This window comes from Aethalodelphis obliquidens, unplaced genomic scaffold (assembly GCF_003676395.1).
Source record: "Aethalodelphis obliquidens isolate GAN/ISIS:26980383/991018 unplaced genomic scaffold, ASM367639v1 scaffold87, whole genome shotgun sequence".
NCBI lineage: Eukaryota > Metazoa > Chordata > Mammalia > Artiodactyla > Delphinidae > Aethalodelphis > Aethalodelphis obliquidens.
This window is the reverse complement of record NW_020838031.1, coordinates 4,577,531-4,593,482: the sequence shown is the minus strand read 5'-3', so window position 1 is coordinate 4,593,482 and position 15,952 is coordinate 4,577,531. Positions and strand designations below refer to the sequence as shown.

At 44.9% G+C, this 15,952-nt stretch overlaps 1 long non-coding RNA gene across 1 annotated transcript in view; it reads right to left on the bottom strand.

Moving 5' to 3' along the window:
• The window catches only part of LOC113613366 (uncharacterized), a 39,259-nt gene that overhangs the window by 18,478 nt on the left and 4,829 nt on the right, over nt 1-15,952 (bottom strand). The window contains exon 2 of the long non-coding RNA XR_003430206.1: nt 13,180-13,339. This is a non-coding gene — a long non-coding RNA (uncharacterized LOC113613366). The remainder of the gene's footprint in view (nt 1-13,179; nt 13,340-15,952) is intronic.

The following is a 15,952-nucleotide window of genomic DNA, read 5'->3' as shown; positions in this document are numbered from 1 at the left end:
TTGTAATTTCCACAATTTTACAATGAACTGCTCTAATGTAGTTTACTGAGCATTATGTATAATATCTACTCTAGTCTTAGTCAATATGTTTTGGTAAATTCACAATAAAATGCACTTAAAAGCTTGATTGCTATATAATATAAATATACGATATATAAAAATATAATTTAAATACAAAATAATATTAAAAATTCTAGAATTATGTAAGAGAGAGTGAAAAAGGAAACCAATATTAAGCATATTTCACTCTCTTCATTTTCTCTGGGTTTCCTAACAACCATGGCAAAAGGTAAATCCATAGATTGTATAGAGGCTATTATCATTTTAATGAGCACATTAATTTTTCAGGATAGACAGACATTTTAATTTTGGGCACTGAACTCAAAAGAGGAATAAATCGCATTAATTGTATTTAAAAGTTTTAAACAATATAAAGGATCATGTGCTTTTATTAGCATGTAATTGACATATATATATATTAGTTTCAGGTGTGCAGCATAATGATTTAATATCAGTAACTATTGTGGAATGATCATCACAGTAAGTCTAGTTAACACCCACCACCATCCATAGTTACAAACTATTTTTCTTATGTTGAGAACTTTTAAGACCTACTCTCTCAGCAACTTTCAAATACGTGATACAGTGTTATTAACTACAGTCGCCCTGCTGTACGTTACATCCCCAGGACTGACTGACTTTGTAGTTGGAAGTGTGTACATTTTGACTCCCTTTACCCATTTCAGCCCACTGGCTACCTCCACCTCTGCAACCCCCAATCTGTTCTTTGTATCTATGAGTTTGTTGTTCTTCGTTTTCTTGGATTCCACATAAAAGTGAGATCACACGGTGCTTGTCTCTCTGTCGAACTTATTTCACTTGCCATAATGCCTTCAAGGTCTATCCATGTTTTCCCAAATGGTAGGATGTTTTACAAATGGCGGTGTCTTTTTGAGATGAACCTCACTCACTGTAATCAGCTTGGGCCACTTTATTAGCTGTCGGTGCACGAGGAAGCTCTCTACCTTTAGCAGTGCTAAATTCTGGATACAGTTCCCTTTGCTGCTTTATATTCTCTCCCCGAAGAGCATTTATCCTCTTTACCATTATTATTATTTTATTATTATTATTTTTTTTAATTTTTCTTTTGCGGTACGCGGGCCTCTCACTGTTGCGGCCTCTCCCGTTGCGGAGCACAGGCTCCGGACGCGCAGGCTCAGCGGCCATGGCTCACGGGCCCAGCCGCTCCGCGGCACGTGGGATCCTCCCGGACCGGGGCACGAACCTGTGTCCCCTGCATCGGCAGGCGGACTCTCAACCACTGCGCCATCAGGGAAGCCCTTTACCACTATTTTTGATCTAACGATCCATTTTAATTTGGGGATCTTCTTGGAAATTTTATTTTAGAAGGCTGAAGAGGTATTCCATTTAAAAGTTTTATTGTTTTTGTGGTGTGCTTAAAGAATAAGAAACATATCAGGGAAAAGAAACCTCTCTTTTTTGCTCCCTTACTTCTGGGCACTTTGGGATTTAAAGGCCACTTTGATCTTCCTGCCATGACCATCACCATCATTTTTATGTTCAGCTCAGTGTTTCCCTCTCTATTTAGGAAAGCATGTTGCCTGGGTATAAGAACTTAATCTTTTTGGTTTTATCCTGAAACCTTCCCTTTTTCATCCAGATTCATTTTCCTAACTGGCTGGGGAAAGCCACAGGCTCTGTCCTTGAGAAACACAGGGCCATATGCCGTTCATCTGCTCACAGGAAGCGGGAGTGAGCGCCACCCTCGGGGGGGCTGAGATTCTGGCACCAAGCGGTAGCCAAGAGAAGGCCACCTGCTATGCGAGGAAAAGCTCTGTCTCCATAAAGACTTCAGGGGAAGATCCTGGTCACTGCCTAGTTGGGAGTTGTCCTCGAAGTGAAGGCCGTCGGAAATTCTCACTTGCATCTGAAACTGATCAGTATTCTTTCTGCAGTGTCACCTCCCACCATCAAATGAGGCCACAAGTTCACGCATGACCCTGTTTTCTGAAATGTAATCGCTACTGATCTGTAAGTGATGCTTTTGCAACTATGAAAAAGAGCGATGAAATACACAAATGATTGCTTATTCATTTCACATGCTCTTCGCGCCCTAAATATTGAAACCTTGTTTACTGAATGCCCAGCATAGACTAGTTTCCTGCTACATGGTTGTTTCCTGGGACACTTTATCCCCACAGCTGTTGCAATATATCAAGAAAGGCCAACCTGACATGGTTTGAGCAACTTTTCTCATTTCCCTCTCTGGGATATCAGAGCCCTGGCAGTTGGAAGCAGCAGAAAGAAGCTAGGCGATTTCCAGTACAGAATACCTCCCAAGGATGTGGCTTCATTTAAATTTTCCCCTAAGGAAGTCCATTTTGATTGCTGGTAATATTATAATATGTTACAGTTGAAAGAATCAACAAAGTGTCCTTTTCCTTCTGGAGTCTAAAGTATATTGAGATTTTCCAAGTCAGAGCACACTGTGGGATCTTAAAAGTAAGTCATTAGCCTTGCACTGGCTCACTCAATCAGACTGCCTACTCCTACCCTGTAGTCTTCAATTGAGTGGGAAATGAAACTTGGCACCTTCAACATAAAGAACACCATCGATATACTCATTTGTGTGCCAGGCACTGAAACCAATATTCGCTTGCTAGATTCTTTCAGTCCGCTGAAAATCATACCTACGTATCCTCTGTTTTCTTATTTCTCCTTCAATTTGATATAAGGTTTTGGAAGAATTAAAATAGCTAGCTTTCTTACAGTTTCTACTATGTCATCACGAAAGAGAAGCTGAACCACGTGCACAGAGCGGAACCACGTGCACAGAGCGGAACCACAGCGTGGTAGGTCGATCCAAACAGCACGTCGGTTCTTAATCTCCGATAAAGTCATATGTACTTGCTTTGGTTACAATGCCATCTTCTTGACGCTTCTGGGAAAATTTTAGTTAAGCAATGAAAGGTTTATCTAGGATACCTACCATACTATCCAATCTCTAAGAGGATTGCTCAAAAGGAAGGACAAAAGTAAGGCTTCATCTGTTTAATCCCCCAGTTCCAAGCATACAGTGACTTGAAAAGAAACATTTGTGCTTATGCACGCATGCTCGTGCACACACACCCACACACCCACACACCCACACAGACACATTCTTCAAGGCTTTGTGGCTGGCTGATTGGAGGCTTAGCTCTGCTGCTGTAAACAACCTCCTTGCTAATGACTGTCTCTGTTGTATCCATGCGCAAAAGGTTTTGTTTGCAACTGGGAAGAAGGAAGAGTTTAGTGAACAGCAAATCTCAGGGAGGGGGAGAGGAAAGAGGACGATGCAGGAGCCAAGATCCATGGCACCTGCTGGCCTCTCCCTTTGCACTGAGCTTCAGAAACTATAATCAGGAAGGATGAGCCACAAAGGTAAGCCAACTGTTTTCATGGGAGATTTTTGGAAATTTTCAGAAAACAGTAACAGAGATTGAAGGAGCTGTTTTTTATATAGTTTATTGAAGACTGTGGGCATACACAGAGATGCTCGGGGGTCTATGTACCATAAAGTATGGCACTGAGATGGCATTTCTTCCTACACAGAAGCCAGAAGGGGTCTGGCACCCCAAGGACAGGCCATTTGGCAAGTACCGTGAGATCATTTTCTTGGCCTCTTATAATTGAAACCATGCAGAGGGGCTGTGGTGAGTGGAGAGAGAAGGGATTGATTTTGTATAAGGAAGAGGCCCACACAGTTATGGAGGCTGACAAGTCCCGAGACCTGCAGCTGGCAAGCTGGAGGCCCAGGAGAGCCGATGGTGTAAGTTCCATTCTGAACGTTGGCAGGCTTGAGACCCAGGAAAGGCCAGTGTTTCAGTTCTAGTTGGAAGGCAGGAAAAAAAAAAAAAAAAGCTCTGATGTTCAGATGTCCCAGCTTGAAGGCAGTCAGGCAGGAGACCTTCACTCTTACTCATGGAGGGTCGGCCCTTTTGTTCTATTCAGGCCTTCAACTGATTGGATGAGGCCCACCCACATCTGCTTTACTGTCTACCCGTTCAAACGTTAATCTTATCAAAAAACAGGATCACAGACTCACCCAGAATAATGTTTGATCAAATGTCTGAATGCCTCGTGGCCCAGTCAAGTTGACACATAAAATTAACCATCATACTGCCTATAGCAAGTTGGGGGTCAAGAGGTCTTTTTATGTCTTTAACAGTGTCAGTCTCTTTTCCTCTAGGCTGGCAGGGTTTTTGCCGATACACATCTCTCAAAATGTGGGTTCTCTATGAAAGTCATTTCAGTGAACTTGCCTGTGGCAAAAGGCACAGCCATATACCTTTCAAGATATGCCTCTTTCCAGCCTTAATTATGGGTACGTTTGAGAAATCAGGCTTCTGCGGAATCATGTCCACCATCTTTCTAAGAGCCCTTCTGTCCAGCTGAACGGACCTATAGGTGCCATGTGAATCCTTTCAGATGTCTTTACCAAGAGTGTTTCAGGCAGACCCTTGATGTCTTTTTACTCCAAGGCTGTGTCATGTTAGTAGGAAGAACTAGTAGATTTTTTCTTTGCCCTGAGGCTCTGTTATAATGATCCCAAGCCTTGACTTTGTGAGAAATTTCTCACGTTGTAACTCTGCCTCGCAATTTCTGGACTCCCTAAAATTCTTCTCCGTTCTATTTGCAACTAACCTGTTCTTCCCTGAACATTTTCCTCTTACCTATGACACTTTACCATGTGCACCTAGGAGCAACCGAGTCCTGTTCCGATATCCTCCCTTCAAACTTCCTCACCCAAGACTAAAGCTTCCACAGGTACGTTTTCTTTTTTCCAAATTTCCACCAAGTAGTTTTAGCGAATGCTTTCCCACAATGCAATGGGCATGACCATTTATTCAGCCTCCTGGAACCGCTTCCTCGATTTCTGCCCCTCACTACCGAAACTCATTCCACAAAATTTTAGGTTCAGGTTAGGGCAACACCCCAATTTTCATATGAGTTGGCAATGACCACAATAAGGATGCATTTAAAAAAAATCTCAAAACTCACTGGCTGAAAAAACAATAATCTGTTTTTATAGTTCCAGGTCTGCGCGTTGGCTGCAACTCTGCTGATCTTGGCGGGACTCCAGGCTCCAGGTTCCAAGGGTTGATGTGGACTCCATGCAGCTCTCATCACTCTCAGACTAACAGCTACCCAGGGCATGTGGTCTGTTTTATTGTCTCCTTCTCAGACCCAGGCTGAGGGCAGGTGGGTACTTGAGGCGTATTCTGCTCATGGTGGGTCAACCAGAGTGCAGGAATGCCAGCCCAAAGACACAGCCATATTTTAACCCTCTGTTTGAGCCATGTTCACTAACATCTCATTGACCAAAGCAAGTCACATGGCAAAACTCAAAGTTAAGGAACACAGAAGTGCACTCTGCTAACCTGGAAGCCAGGGTGAGTTTGCCAATGGATAATATTACTACAGGTAACTGGAAAGTTGGGACTAATTATTCAATCTACCTCAGTGCTAAAGAGATTTTCTCTCTGTGTGTGAGTCTATCTCTTTGTGTCTGCCTGTCTTTCTCTGTCCCTCTCTCTGTCTTTGGAAATATTAGGAACTTACAGGTCCTAGACTACTGAATTTCAGGTTCCTGACACATCCGTGTCATTTTGCTTTGTTTAAAGTGTGATTATTCTAGACCAACTTAACTTTCATCAATGCATCACCTGTGGTTTCTCTTCTGCCATATATGTACCTTTTGCAATATATGTGAACCAAAGCCAACGAATTTAATTCTATAATATTAGAAAACAACTTTTCTTTTTTTTTCTTTTTTTTTTTTTTTTGCGGTACTTGGGCCTCTCACTGTTGTGGCCTCTCCCGTTGCGGAGCACAGACTCCGGACGCGCAGGCCCAGCGGCCATGGCTCACGGGCCCAGCCGCTCCACGGCATGTGGGATCCTCCCAGACCAGGGCACGAACCCGTGTCCCCTGCATCGGCAGGCGGACTCTCAACCACTGCACCACGAGGGAAGCCCCTTTTCTTTCTTTTTTAATGATTTATTTATTTATTTTTTTTTTACCACACTACGCAGCATGTGGAATCTTAGTTCACTGACCAGGGTTTGAACCCGTGCCCCCTGCATTGGGAGCGTGGAGTCTTAACCACTGGACCACCAGGGAAGTCCCAATTTTTCTTTTTTATTGAAGTATAGTTGATTTACAATGTTGTGCTAGTTTCTGGTGCACAGCAAAGTGATTCAGTTATATATATATTCTTTTCCATTATGGTTTATTACAGGATACTGAATATAGTTCTCAGTGCTATACAGTAGGACCTTGTTGTTTATCTATTTTATATACAATACTTTGTATCTGTTAATCCCAAACTCCTAATTTATCCTTTCCCACCTTCCCCCATTGGTAACCATAAGTTTGTCTTCTGTGTTTGCAAGTCTATTTCTGTTTTGTTCATTTGTATCTTATTTAGATTCCACATATAAGTGATATCATATGATAATTGTCTTTCTCTTTCTGACTGACTTCATTTAATAGGATCATCTCTAGGTTCATCCATGTTGCTGCAAATGGTATTATTCTTTTTTATGGCTAATATTCCATGGTATACATATACCACATCTCCTTTCATGTGTCAGTGGACATTTAGGTTGTTTCCATGTCTTGGCTATTGTAAATAGTGCTTCAATGAACAATGGGGTGCATGTATCTTTTCAAATTATAGTTTTCTCCTGATATATGCCCAGGAGTGGGATTGATGGATCATACGGTAATTCTATTTTTAGTTTTTTAAGGAACCTCCATACTGTTCTCCATAGTGGCTGCACCAATATATATTCCCACCAACAGAGTAGGAGGGCTCCCTTTCTTCCACACCCTCTCTAGCATTCATTATTTGTAGACTGTTTGTTGCTGGCCATTCTGACCGGTGTGAGGTGATACCTCACTGTAGTTTTGATTTGCGTTTCTCTAATAATTAGCGATACTGAGCATCTTTCCATGTGCCGATTTTAGCCACCAAAATTCTAAACCAGTTATAAGTCGCCTTTTTCACCCTCTGCCAGCACTCATGTTCGTTCCCCAGCCATTGTGTTCCACAGCCTTTCCCAGATGGATCCACAAGTTTCTCTCCAAGAGTCTCTGACCATCCTAACTTCTGAGTCATCTAGGGCCAGCCCGTGGGATTTGGAATGATGTCACTCTCACAGACTGGGAACACTGGGGCTCCGTTCCACCTGCTAGGATCCTCCTGAGAACCAGACTTCTGTGTCCCCAGCAATTGATTGCTCTTATCACAGCTGTGCCTGCCTCTGCTTCTCTCCATCCAAGGTGGCCTGGACTGGGGGGACCGGGACAGAGGGTACTAACTGAAAGGGACACAAGGGAACCTTCTAGGGTGACAGATATGTCCCGGAGTCACAGGCATATCCTATGTAAAAGTCATTAAGCTGGGTGCTTAAGATAACGTTTCACCACATGTAATTTATTCCTTAATAAAGCAATGGAAAAAAAAAAACAAAACGAAACAAACCAAAAATCTGCATTATTAATTTCAGGAAAAGTAAAAACTTATATTAAAAAGAAAATGTAATCATAGGACACTCCCTGTCATCTGGACCTAGCTTGGCTGTGAACAATAATTACACAGTTGTAATAATGGATAAATACACGATATATGGATTCAACCAAAAATCTATATTGGCAGGACGGGCAGAAGGGCAGTGTTTGTGTGTAGCAGAGGATTGGGGGGTGAGCAAAGAGAGCTGAATTCTAATATTTTGTAGTAGGAAGTCAACAGACAATGTCTAAAGTCAATAAGCAAATACACAAGAACAAACAAAACAGAACAAAATGGCCTGGACCTGGAGGACCCCTTACCCACCTGCTCACATTCTAGTTGGTTCTATGCAGGTGCCCTTCTAGGCGTCCTTCTCCTCCTTGGCTGGGCTAGTACCTCATCTTGATAGATGAATTTTTTGACTGGGGCCCCGCTGGCCGGGCTCACTTCCCACCACTTTTCCTCACCAGAGCGGAGGTCCTCTGACCAGCCGCCAGGGATATTTTGCCACAAGCAGACAGACCTAAAAGGATCAAAACTGATATGTGTTTGTATCTCAAATATTGGACCCAACAGATTTCCTGACTGTTCTTGAAATTCCCCACACCCACTTCACCCCTGCCCTCTGGGGTGGCCAGCCTTCCAGCTCCGCCAGTTTCTCTTTGACAGATCTTGTTTTTCAAGTCCAGTAGGTCCCAAACGGTTGACTCATTGCTTAACAAAGTCATTATTTACCCCCCGTGAAGGCCATAGATCTGCTTTCAGCACTTCCTGTCATTTTTTAGAAATGTATTGAATGTCTTAGGTTGTTCTAGCAAAGGATTTCGGATTTTCTAAACATAAAGGGTTTGAAGTCCCTTCTGCCTGGAAAATAGCTAACTGTGGCCCTAGAGCATTCAGGAATAATCTTATAAACGTAGCCTGTGTTATTGGGGTAAAGAGTGCTAAGTAGCATCACTATGGGAATGAAGACAGGCACAGTGGGAAGTGTGGACCCCCCGGTGGAGGGGAGTGATGACAGGAAGGGGAGAAAAACAGGGTATTCCTTGGGTGCGATTCAAATGTTATTCTGTGTCCAGAGGGCAAGTGTAGCAGGTGGAATGTTAATAGAGCTCAGAACTCCTGTGGCTTCCATTCTTTGATGAGTGGGATGAGAACAAAAACATTAGCCAGTTATATTTTCCCTACTGAGTTCAGCACAGCAATGAATCTACGTAGTGTGGGCCTGCGGTTCGTATCATTTGGGACATCTCTTTAAGAAAACACTTAGCAAATTAATGGGGCTTCCCTGGTGGTGCAGTGGTTAAGAATCCACCTGCCAATGCAGGGGACACGGGTTCGAGCCCTGGTCCGGGAAGATCCCACATGCTGCGGAGCAACTAAGCCCCTGTGCCACAACTACTGAGCCCACAAGCCACAATTACTGAAGCCCATGCACCCAGAGCCCGTGCTCCACAGCAAGAGAAGCCACTGCAATGAGAAGCCCGCACACCACAACAAGGAGTAGCCCCTGCTCGCCCCAACTAGAGAAAGCCCAGCAACAAAGACCCAATGCAGCCAAAATAAATAAATAAATAAACAAATAAAATGAATTAAAAAAAATTTAAACAACAAAATTAGTTTGAAAGCAGACAAATTCACTGAGTTGTCACAAAATCACTCAGAGGCCACATGAGTTATCAGTGCTTGAACTAGTGGTTGGAAACATGCATTTTCAACCAATTTATTTTGGGCCCATTTACCTTGCTCCAAAGATAAAATTAAAATTCATAAAAACATTGCCAGAGGCACACCAGGACACATCTGAAACAAGACGATGCCGAAAGAAGCAAGATACTCCGTGATGAATCGCCCCCAAATTAGCAATAAGCCCCTAGAAAATTCCAAAATTTGAACAAAGCTACTAAAGCATAAATTATTTGAGGAAAACAGCATAAAAGTTATAAGGGAGTAAAAAATGAATGACTGAAAATATTTCTTTTTACCAATTAATCATTTTGGGGTTTATTATTTATTTACTTATTTTCTTTAAGTAAATTCTGTTCTCTGTCCAGTGCTCATTGAGGAGAAAGGGAAGAAATGGCAGAAGCAGAGTGGAGAGTTCGAGACAGGGACAGAGATAGGGGTTGGGGGAGAGACAGAGAGAGAAGAGGAAACGCAAAAGGCCGAAGAAAGATGTATACCATTTGGAAAGTGAAGCAAAAATTTATGAGAAATTCCACACACATACCAACAGGCACACACAAACTTATTTGATAATAGAAGCCAGGTCTCATGGGGCTACAGATGGATTTTAGTTTTTTTAATTAATTATGTATTTATTTTTGGCTGCTTTGGGTCTTCGTTGCTGCACACAGGCTTCAGTAGTTGTGGCACGTGGGCTCTAGAGCGCAAGCTCAGTAGTTGTGGCGCATGGGCTTAGTTGCTCTGAACGATCTTCCCAGACCAGGGCTCGAACCCGTGTCCCCTGCATTGGCAGGCAGATTCTTAACCACTGTGCCACCAGGGAAGTCCCACAGATGGATTTTTCTTTCCATTTTTCACCTGGCATTTAATGGAAACAGCTGTCTGGCCTGCTGGCAGATGCCCTCCTGGTACCTGTCCCACGAAGTTCCTGGGCATGAACTGTTCTCACACAACACAGGCCCAGGGCAGTCGGGGGGCAGCTGCTGACCCCAGCGTGTCTGGCCATGAAATTGAACAACCAGCAGCTCGCTGCTGCCCCAGGAGAGCTAGGATTTACTCCCGAAGGTGTCTTCTTGCCCCACTTTACACACAGCCACTTCCCCTGTTAAAAGGATAGGCTAGCAGAGCACAAGTGACAGTGGCAGGACCGCGTTTCTATCTCCTAGCGTTTTACAAATAGACTCAGAACTGGCAAAGGGGACTCTGGAGCTGGAAGGCCTGTTGTGAGTCTGTCGCAGTGCTGCAGGTGGGAGACCAGGAGAGCCTCAGCTGCGGCAGTGGCTCTGGGGAGATTTAAAACACATGAAGGGTGCAAAACTAGCAGAGCTTGTGACAGCAACCAGGGGACAAATTGAAAAAGCTGTTTAGATATTTAGCTTCTCAGGTATCTATTGCTGGATGACAAGCCATGGAGAACAGTCTGAAGATGAAGGAACTTGCTGACTTGATACAGATGCTATAAGGAAAGCCCATTTTACAGAAACAGACCCACAGACACAGAAAACAAACTTATGGTTACCAAAGGGGCAAGGCGGGGAGAGACAAATTAGGAGTTTGGGATTAGCAGGTACAAACCACTATATATAAAATAGATAAACAACAAGGTCCTATTGTATAGTACAGGGACTATATTCAATATCCTGTATAAACCATAATGGAGAAGAATATGAAAGAGAATACTTACACATATGAATAACTGAATCACTTTTTCTATGCCAGAAATGAACACAACATTGTAAATCTAGTATACTTCAAAAAAAAAGAGAAAAGAAAGCCAGTTTTTTGTTTTTGTTCTTTTAATAAATTTATTTATTTTTGGCTGCGTTGGGTCTTCGTTGCTGCGCGCGGGCTTTCTCTAGTTGCGGCGAGTGGGGGCTACTCTTCTGTTGAGGGAAATGCATGGGACTTTCAAAAAAATTCTGGGGGGTGATTATTTTATTGCTCAGGTGTCTCCCCCAGCTCCTTCCCTTTATTTATAATAAAGAAATAATATTTATTTATTTCATTTTTTTCTTTTGGGCTTCAGAGAGAACAGGTCTCCTGAAGACTGAGGCCTAGACCCTACGCGGTGCTCCTCTATCCTCTCTCTGAAATTAGGGTAAATTACAGGATAAGCCACTTCTCTTTCTATCCCGCACACTTGAGCCACAAGAAGGAGCTAAAGAGTGCCTGAGTCTCATCCCGAGATGGAGGAAGTAAGGCATCGCCACCTGAGGGGCTTCGCCATGGACGTGGTATTAACTGGCAAAATCGGGAACAGAATTCAGTCAGATATTTGAAAGAACATTTGCAAAAGAAGGTTATAAAAACAATTTCTCAGTGTATCTTGTGGAAATGATTTTTTAAAAAATTACATTGGCCATCTGTATTTAGATGAATTGGTTTGAGTGTAATAGTTATATTATAAATGGCAATACTTAGTATGCTAATATTATATGGATCATGAAAAAAATGTTCTCTGAGATAATAAATAAGTAAATAAATATAAAAACAGTTTCTCGGGCTTCCCTGGTGGCGCAGTGGTTGAGAGTCTGCCTGCCGATGCAGGGGACACGGGTTCGTGCCCCAGTCCGGGAAGATCCCACGTGCCGCGGAGCGGCTGGGTCCGTGAGCCATGGCCGCTGGGCCCGTGAGCCATGGCCGCTGGGCCTGCGCGTCCAAAGCCTGTGCTCCGCAACGGGAGAGGCCACAACAGTGAGAGGCCCGCGTACCGCAAAAAAAACAACCAAAAAACAAAACAAAAAACCCCAACAGTTTCTCTTTTTCCACCAAGAGCTCTATCCCCTGAGTCTATATTCCTCTGGGACGCCAAAAAGAGCAGGACCCAATTCACTAGTTCCACTCGGCATGAGTTCCTCGTCCTCCGTTGGCCAGACCTTGCCTTCCCCAGCAGGAGGTGGATTCTCGGTCTGTCTCACCGGGAGCCACGGAATCTTGGCTTCCTCAGATGCTGCTGTTCTGACTTCACCCACATCCTCAGCCTTCTCATCCCCAGCACACTTCCCACTGCAGTCCCTCGACAGTCGGAAAGTCCACTGGTCACACAAATGTGAGTGTTCTGGTTCCTTCATAATTAATAAATTGGCTTTCCACCTTTCGGATCAATCTTCTGAGCTTAGTTAATATATACCTGCTTCTAAGAGACAAGTGGGGAAATTAAATATCCGAGCCTGCAGGCGGAAGGCGGGGCCTGGCAGAGCGCCGAGCTGCGGAGGGCCTCCGCGTGAGGTCTGTGCGGAAGCACCAGCCGGTCTTCGAGACACCGCTTCAAGGACAGATGCAGGAGGGCAGTTTAAATTCTTCCGCATGCTTATGCTTTCTGTTTACAGGTGCACGTTGTTCCGTCCGCAGCGCAAATTCCCCACAGGCAGTAATCGGCCCTAATGGATCTTGTAGATCTTTGCACAATGTTGAGTGCAAGATACGAGCTTAAATTCTCACTGAGGGGGAATGACTGTTCACTGGAGACCAAGTTTTGTGTTTCTAGTTGTTCTGACCCAAGAAATGCAGTGTTCACGTGGCCTGGCAGATGCAGACAACAGCCAAAGAGGACCTTCGGTCTGTGGCTCTGGTGGCTTTGGTCCTCCATCAACACCGGCCTTTTATGGAGCACTTCCTGTGTGCTCAGCTCAGAGTTTATCTCAGTTAAGTGGTGGAGCTGGGATGTTGATGATGGGCTGATAAGGGGAGCTGAGCTTAGAAGGCAGTAGCCACGGCCCCGTTCCGTAGCATCTAGACAGAAGCGTCACACGGTCAAGTGTAATACGGGAAGTAAGATACCCACGGCTTTTTGTTGTTGTTGTTCTCTCAGTTTGGGAACTCCACTTATGTGTGTATTTTTAAAAAGTTGAATAACATGTGATTACCACGCACGCATTAAACAATAGGAAACGTCTAACCACGGTCGCTGTGCTCACCTGTCTCCTGTGAATATCCTCCCCCGTCAGGACAAAGATAGCAGGTCATTCTTCCAATGGCAGCACGGCATTCAGGGGGCTTGGGGTCCTTGGCTGTAGGCACAGTGGACTCTCCTGTCCGGAGCTCTGCTTCCCCTTCCTTTATCGTTGATCACGCTGCCTGAATGTAGGAATATCACAGGGTCAGAGGCCCACGTGTGCTGATAGGCATCTGAGGCTTTGGCTGTAGGTTTTGTTACCCCCAGACCTGGGTTCACCTCTTGGTGGGTGTCAAGCCAAAACACACGACCAAGCCAAAGATCGGGAGAATAAAGGATTGATTACTGGCAGCAAGGAAAGAGAACACGGGGAATCTTATCTAAGGCGGTGTCTCCCGCCAACAGCAAAATTGGGGAAGTTTTCAGCTAAGGGTCCATGCATGTTCATGAAGGGGCTGAGGCCTAGACGGAGGCCAAGCTTTAGCTGATTGAAGTCACCAGGGTCAGAAAAGGTCAAGCTCATCACCCCTTAGGTTCCAGTTGATCGGGTGGTTGAGCTTCAGGCTAATCCTTACCATTGAAACAGGACTGGGTGTATTTACACCTGCTATATTATCCTTGCTATTGTTACTGCTCTTGCCTGGTAATAGCCTTTTGTTCTGACATTCTTTTGTTTCCTTAAGATCATTAATTACCGAGACCTGTTCAAGGGCAAGCATTGTGGCCAGGCTTAGATCACAGAATGGCTTAGGCCCAAAATGGCTTCTCTTATGTCAAGAAAGCCATGTCGGGTTCCTTTTCTCCAGGGACCCCCTACCCTGTGTGCTCACAGTTATGAGTTCAAGGGTGGCCTGCTGGCCCAGAAGCCTGGGTCATAGTGTGCTGTTTCCAGCTGACAGGGGCAACCGTCTGCCCTCGGTGACTGCAGATCAATGAATTCATAGTTCAGGGGCCTTGTCATCCTCCCTTTTTACTTGTTTCCTACTTCCAGTTATTTTCGTTTCTTAGTTTGGCCCCTGCTCCCCACAGGCCCTGCGAACTCCTTCCCAAATCCTGAGGCTCAGTGGCCCACGGAGAGTTTTATTTTTTGAGTGGGCAGCTGATCTAGCCTCCACCTAAAACTGAATTTGAAATCTTCCCAGGGTTGGGGGTCTGAGTAATCTAAACACAAAGTGAGACAGAAGGTTTTATCTTAATCCATTTTCAGTAAGCGCATTAGTAAATATTCAGCTTTTCAGACACACATCGGCAGAGCCCAGGCAAGCCCAGTGATAAGACATTTTCGGATGTTAATTATGTTTCCTTTTCACTGAAACTCTCACAAGCAAATTCTGTGAGATCAGATGGAATTTTCAGTAGACTTTTCCAGCCAATTTTGTCATGTTGAAAAGCATAATGATTTTCAGCTTGCGTTAAAGCTCCAGTGAGATAATTACCTCTCACTGACAAGGTCAATGGACAGTTCAGGATCTGTTCATTTAATTCTAAGACAATTTCAGCTGCTAATACTGAGCTCCAAAGGCAATGATAACAAAGGGGTATCCTTTGTATAGGAAAGTACAGGTTTCTTTCAGTGTAATGAAGTCTCCATGGCCACAATCCTCATCCTTACCCAAACCCTTCAACTCACCATTTACCCTGGAGGCAAAGGACTGTTGGAAGAAACTGATTGTCACGTTTCATTCCCTTGCATGTTGGAGGGAAAGGAAGGACAGATAGGACTGCCATGGACTTGGCCTTACCTGGTCCATGTTCTCAGACTGATGCTGAAAACTCGGCCTCTGTGCACCAGTGCTGAATCACATCTCGGAGACAGAGTTTTGGGTGAAGCAGAAAAGAACAGCCTTACTGCTTTGCTAGGCAAAGCGGGATACAGTGGGCTCGTGCCCCACAGTACCTCTGTGTCCCAAACTTGGAGGATTTGGTGAGGAGTTTTATAGCAATGTTTCAAAGGCGGAGCTGCTACTAAGGATCCGGGTGTGTGCAGGGCCTGCATTTTTTTTTTTTTTGCGGTACGCGGGCCTCTCCCTGCTGTGGCCTCTCCCGTTGCGGAGCACCGGCTCCGGACGCGCAGGCCCAGCGGCCATGGCTCACGGGCCCAGCCGCTCCTTGGCATGTGGGATCCTCCCGGACCAGGGCACGAACCCGCGTCCCCTGCATCGGCAGGCGGACTCTCAACCACTGCGCCACCAGGGAAGCCCCAGGGCCTGCATTTTTTAAATCTGGCCTCAGGTGGTCTCCGGATGAGCTTCTCTGGTTCTCGAGGAATAAAGAACGCTTCATCAAGTAGTTAACATCTTCCATTTGTTGGGGGTTTTAGTTCTGCAGAAGAGTGCACAGATACTCTTATGTGTATCCCTTGAGGGGGAACCAGGACCTGCCCCAAGGCTGCGCTATTGTTTCTTGACTGCTTCTCCCTTGTCTCTGCAACCCCTCCCTTCCCTGATTAGCAACTGTTTGAATGTGCCCTTGGGACTCAGGGAAGGTCACGGAGGCTGGAGTCTGTTCCCTACAAACAAGAAATGGACACAGAAAGGCTTCCATGTCCAGGAGCCCCACAGGGTCCTGCTCAGTTTCAAGACCTACACCCAGAGAGCTGATCAGGCCCTGGGAGGAGCAGGCATGTTGAAGACCAGCGGGCATCCACTGGCCCCCACCAACGCCGCCCCAGTGTGATGTAACAGCTGCTGCCCTTGCAGATTTTTTCTCAATCCAGCCAGACTGACTGGGGAAAAACAAAAAGAGTGGTGATAATGTCATGAATATGTATTTGCTACTCCTCAGCCCACAGAAGG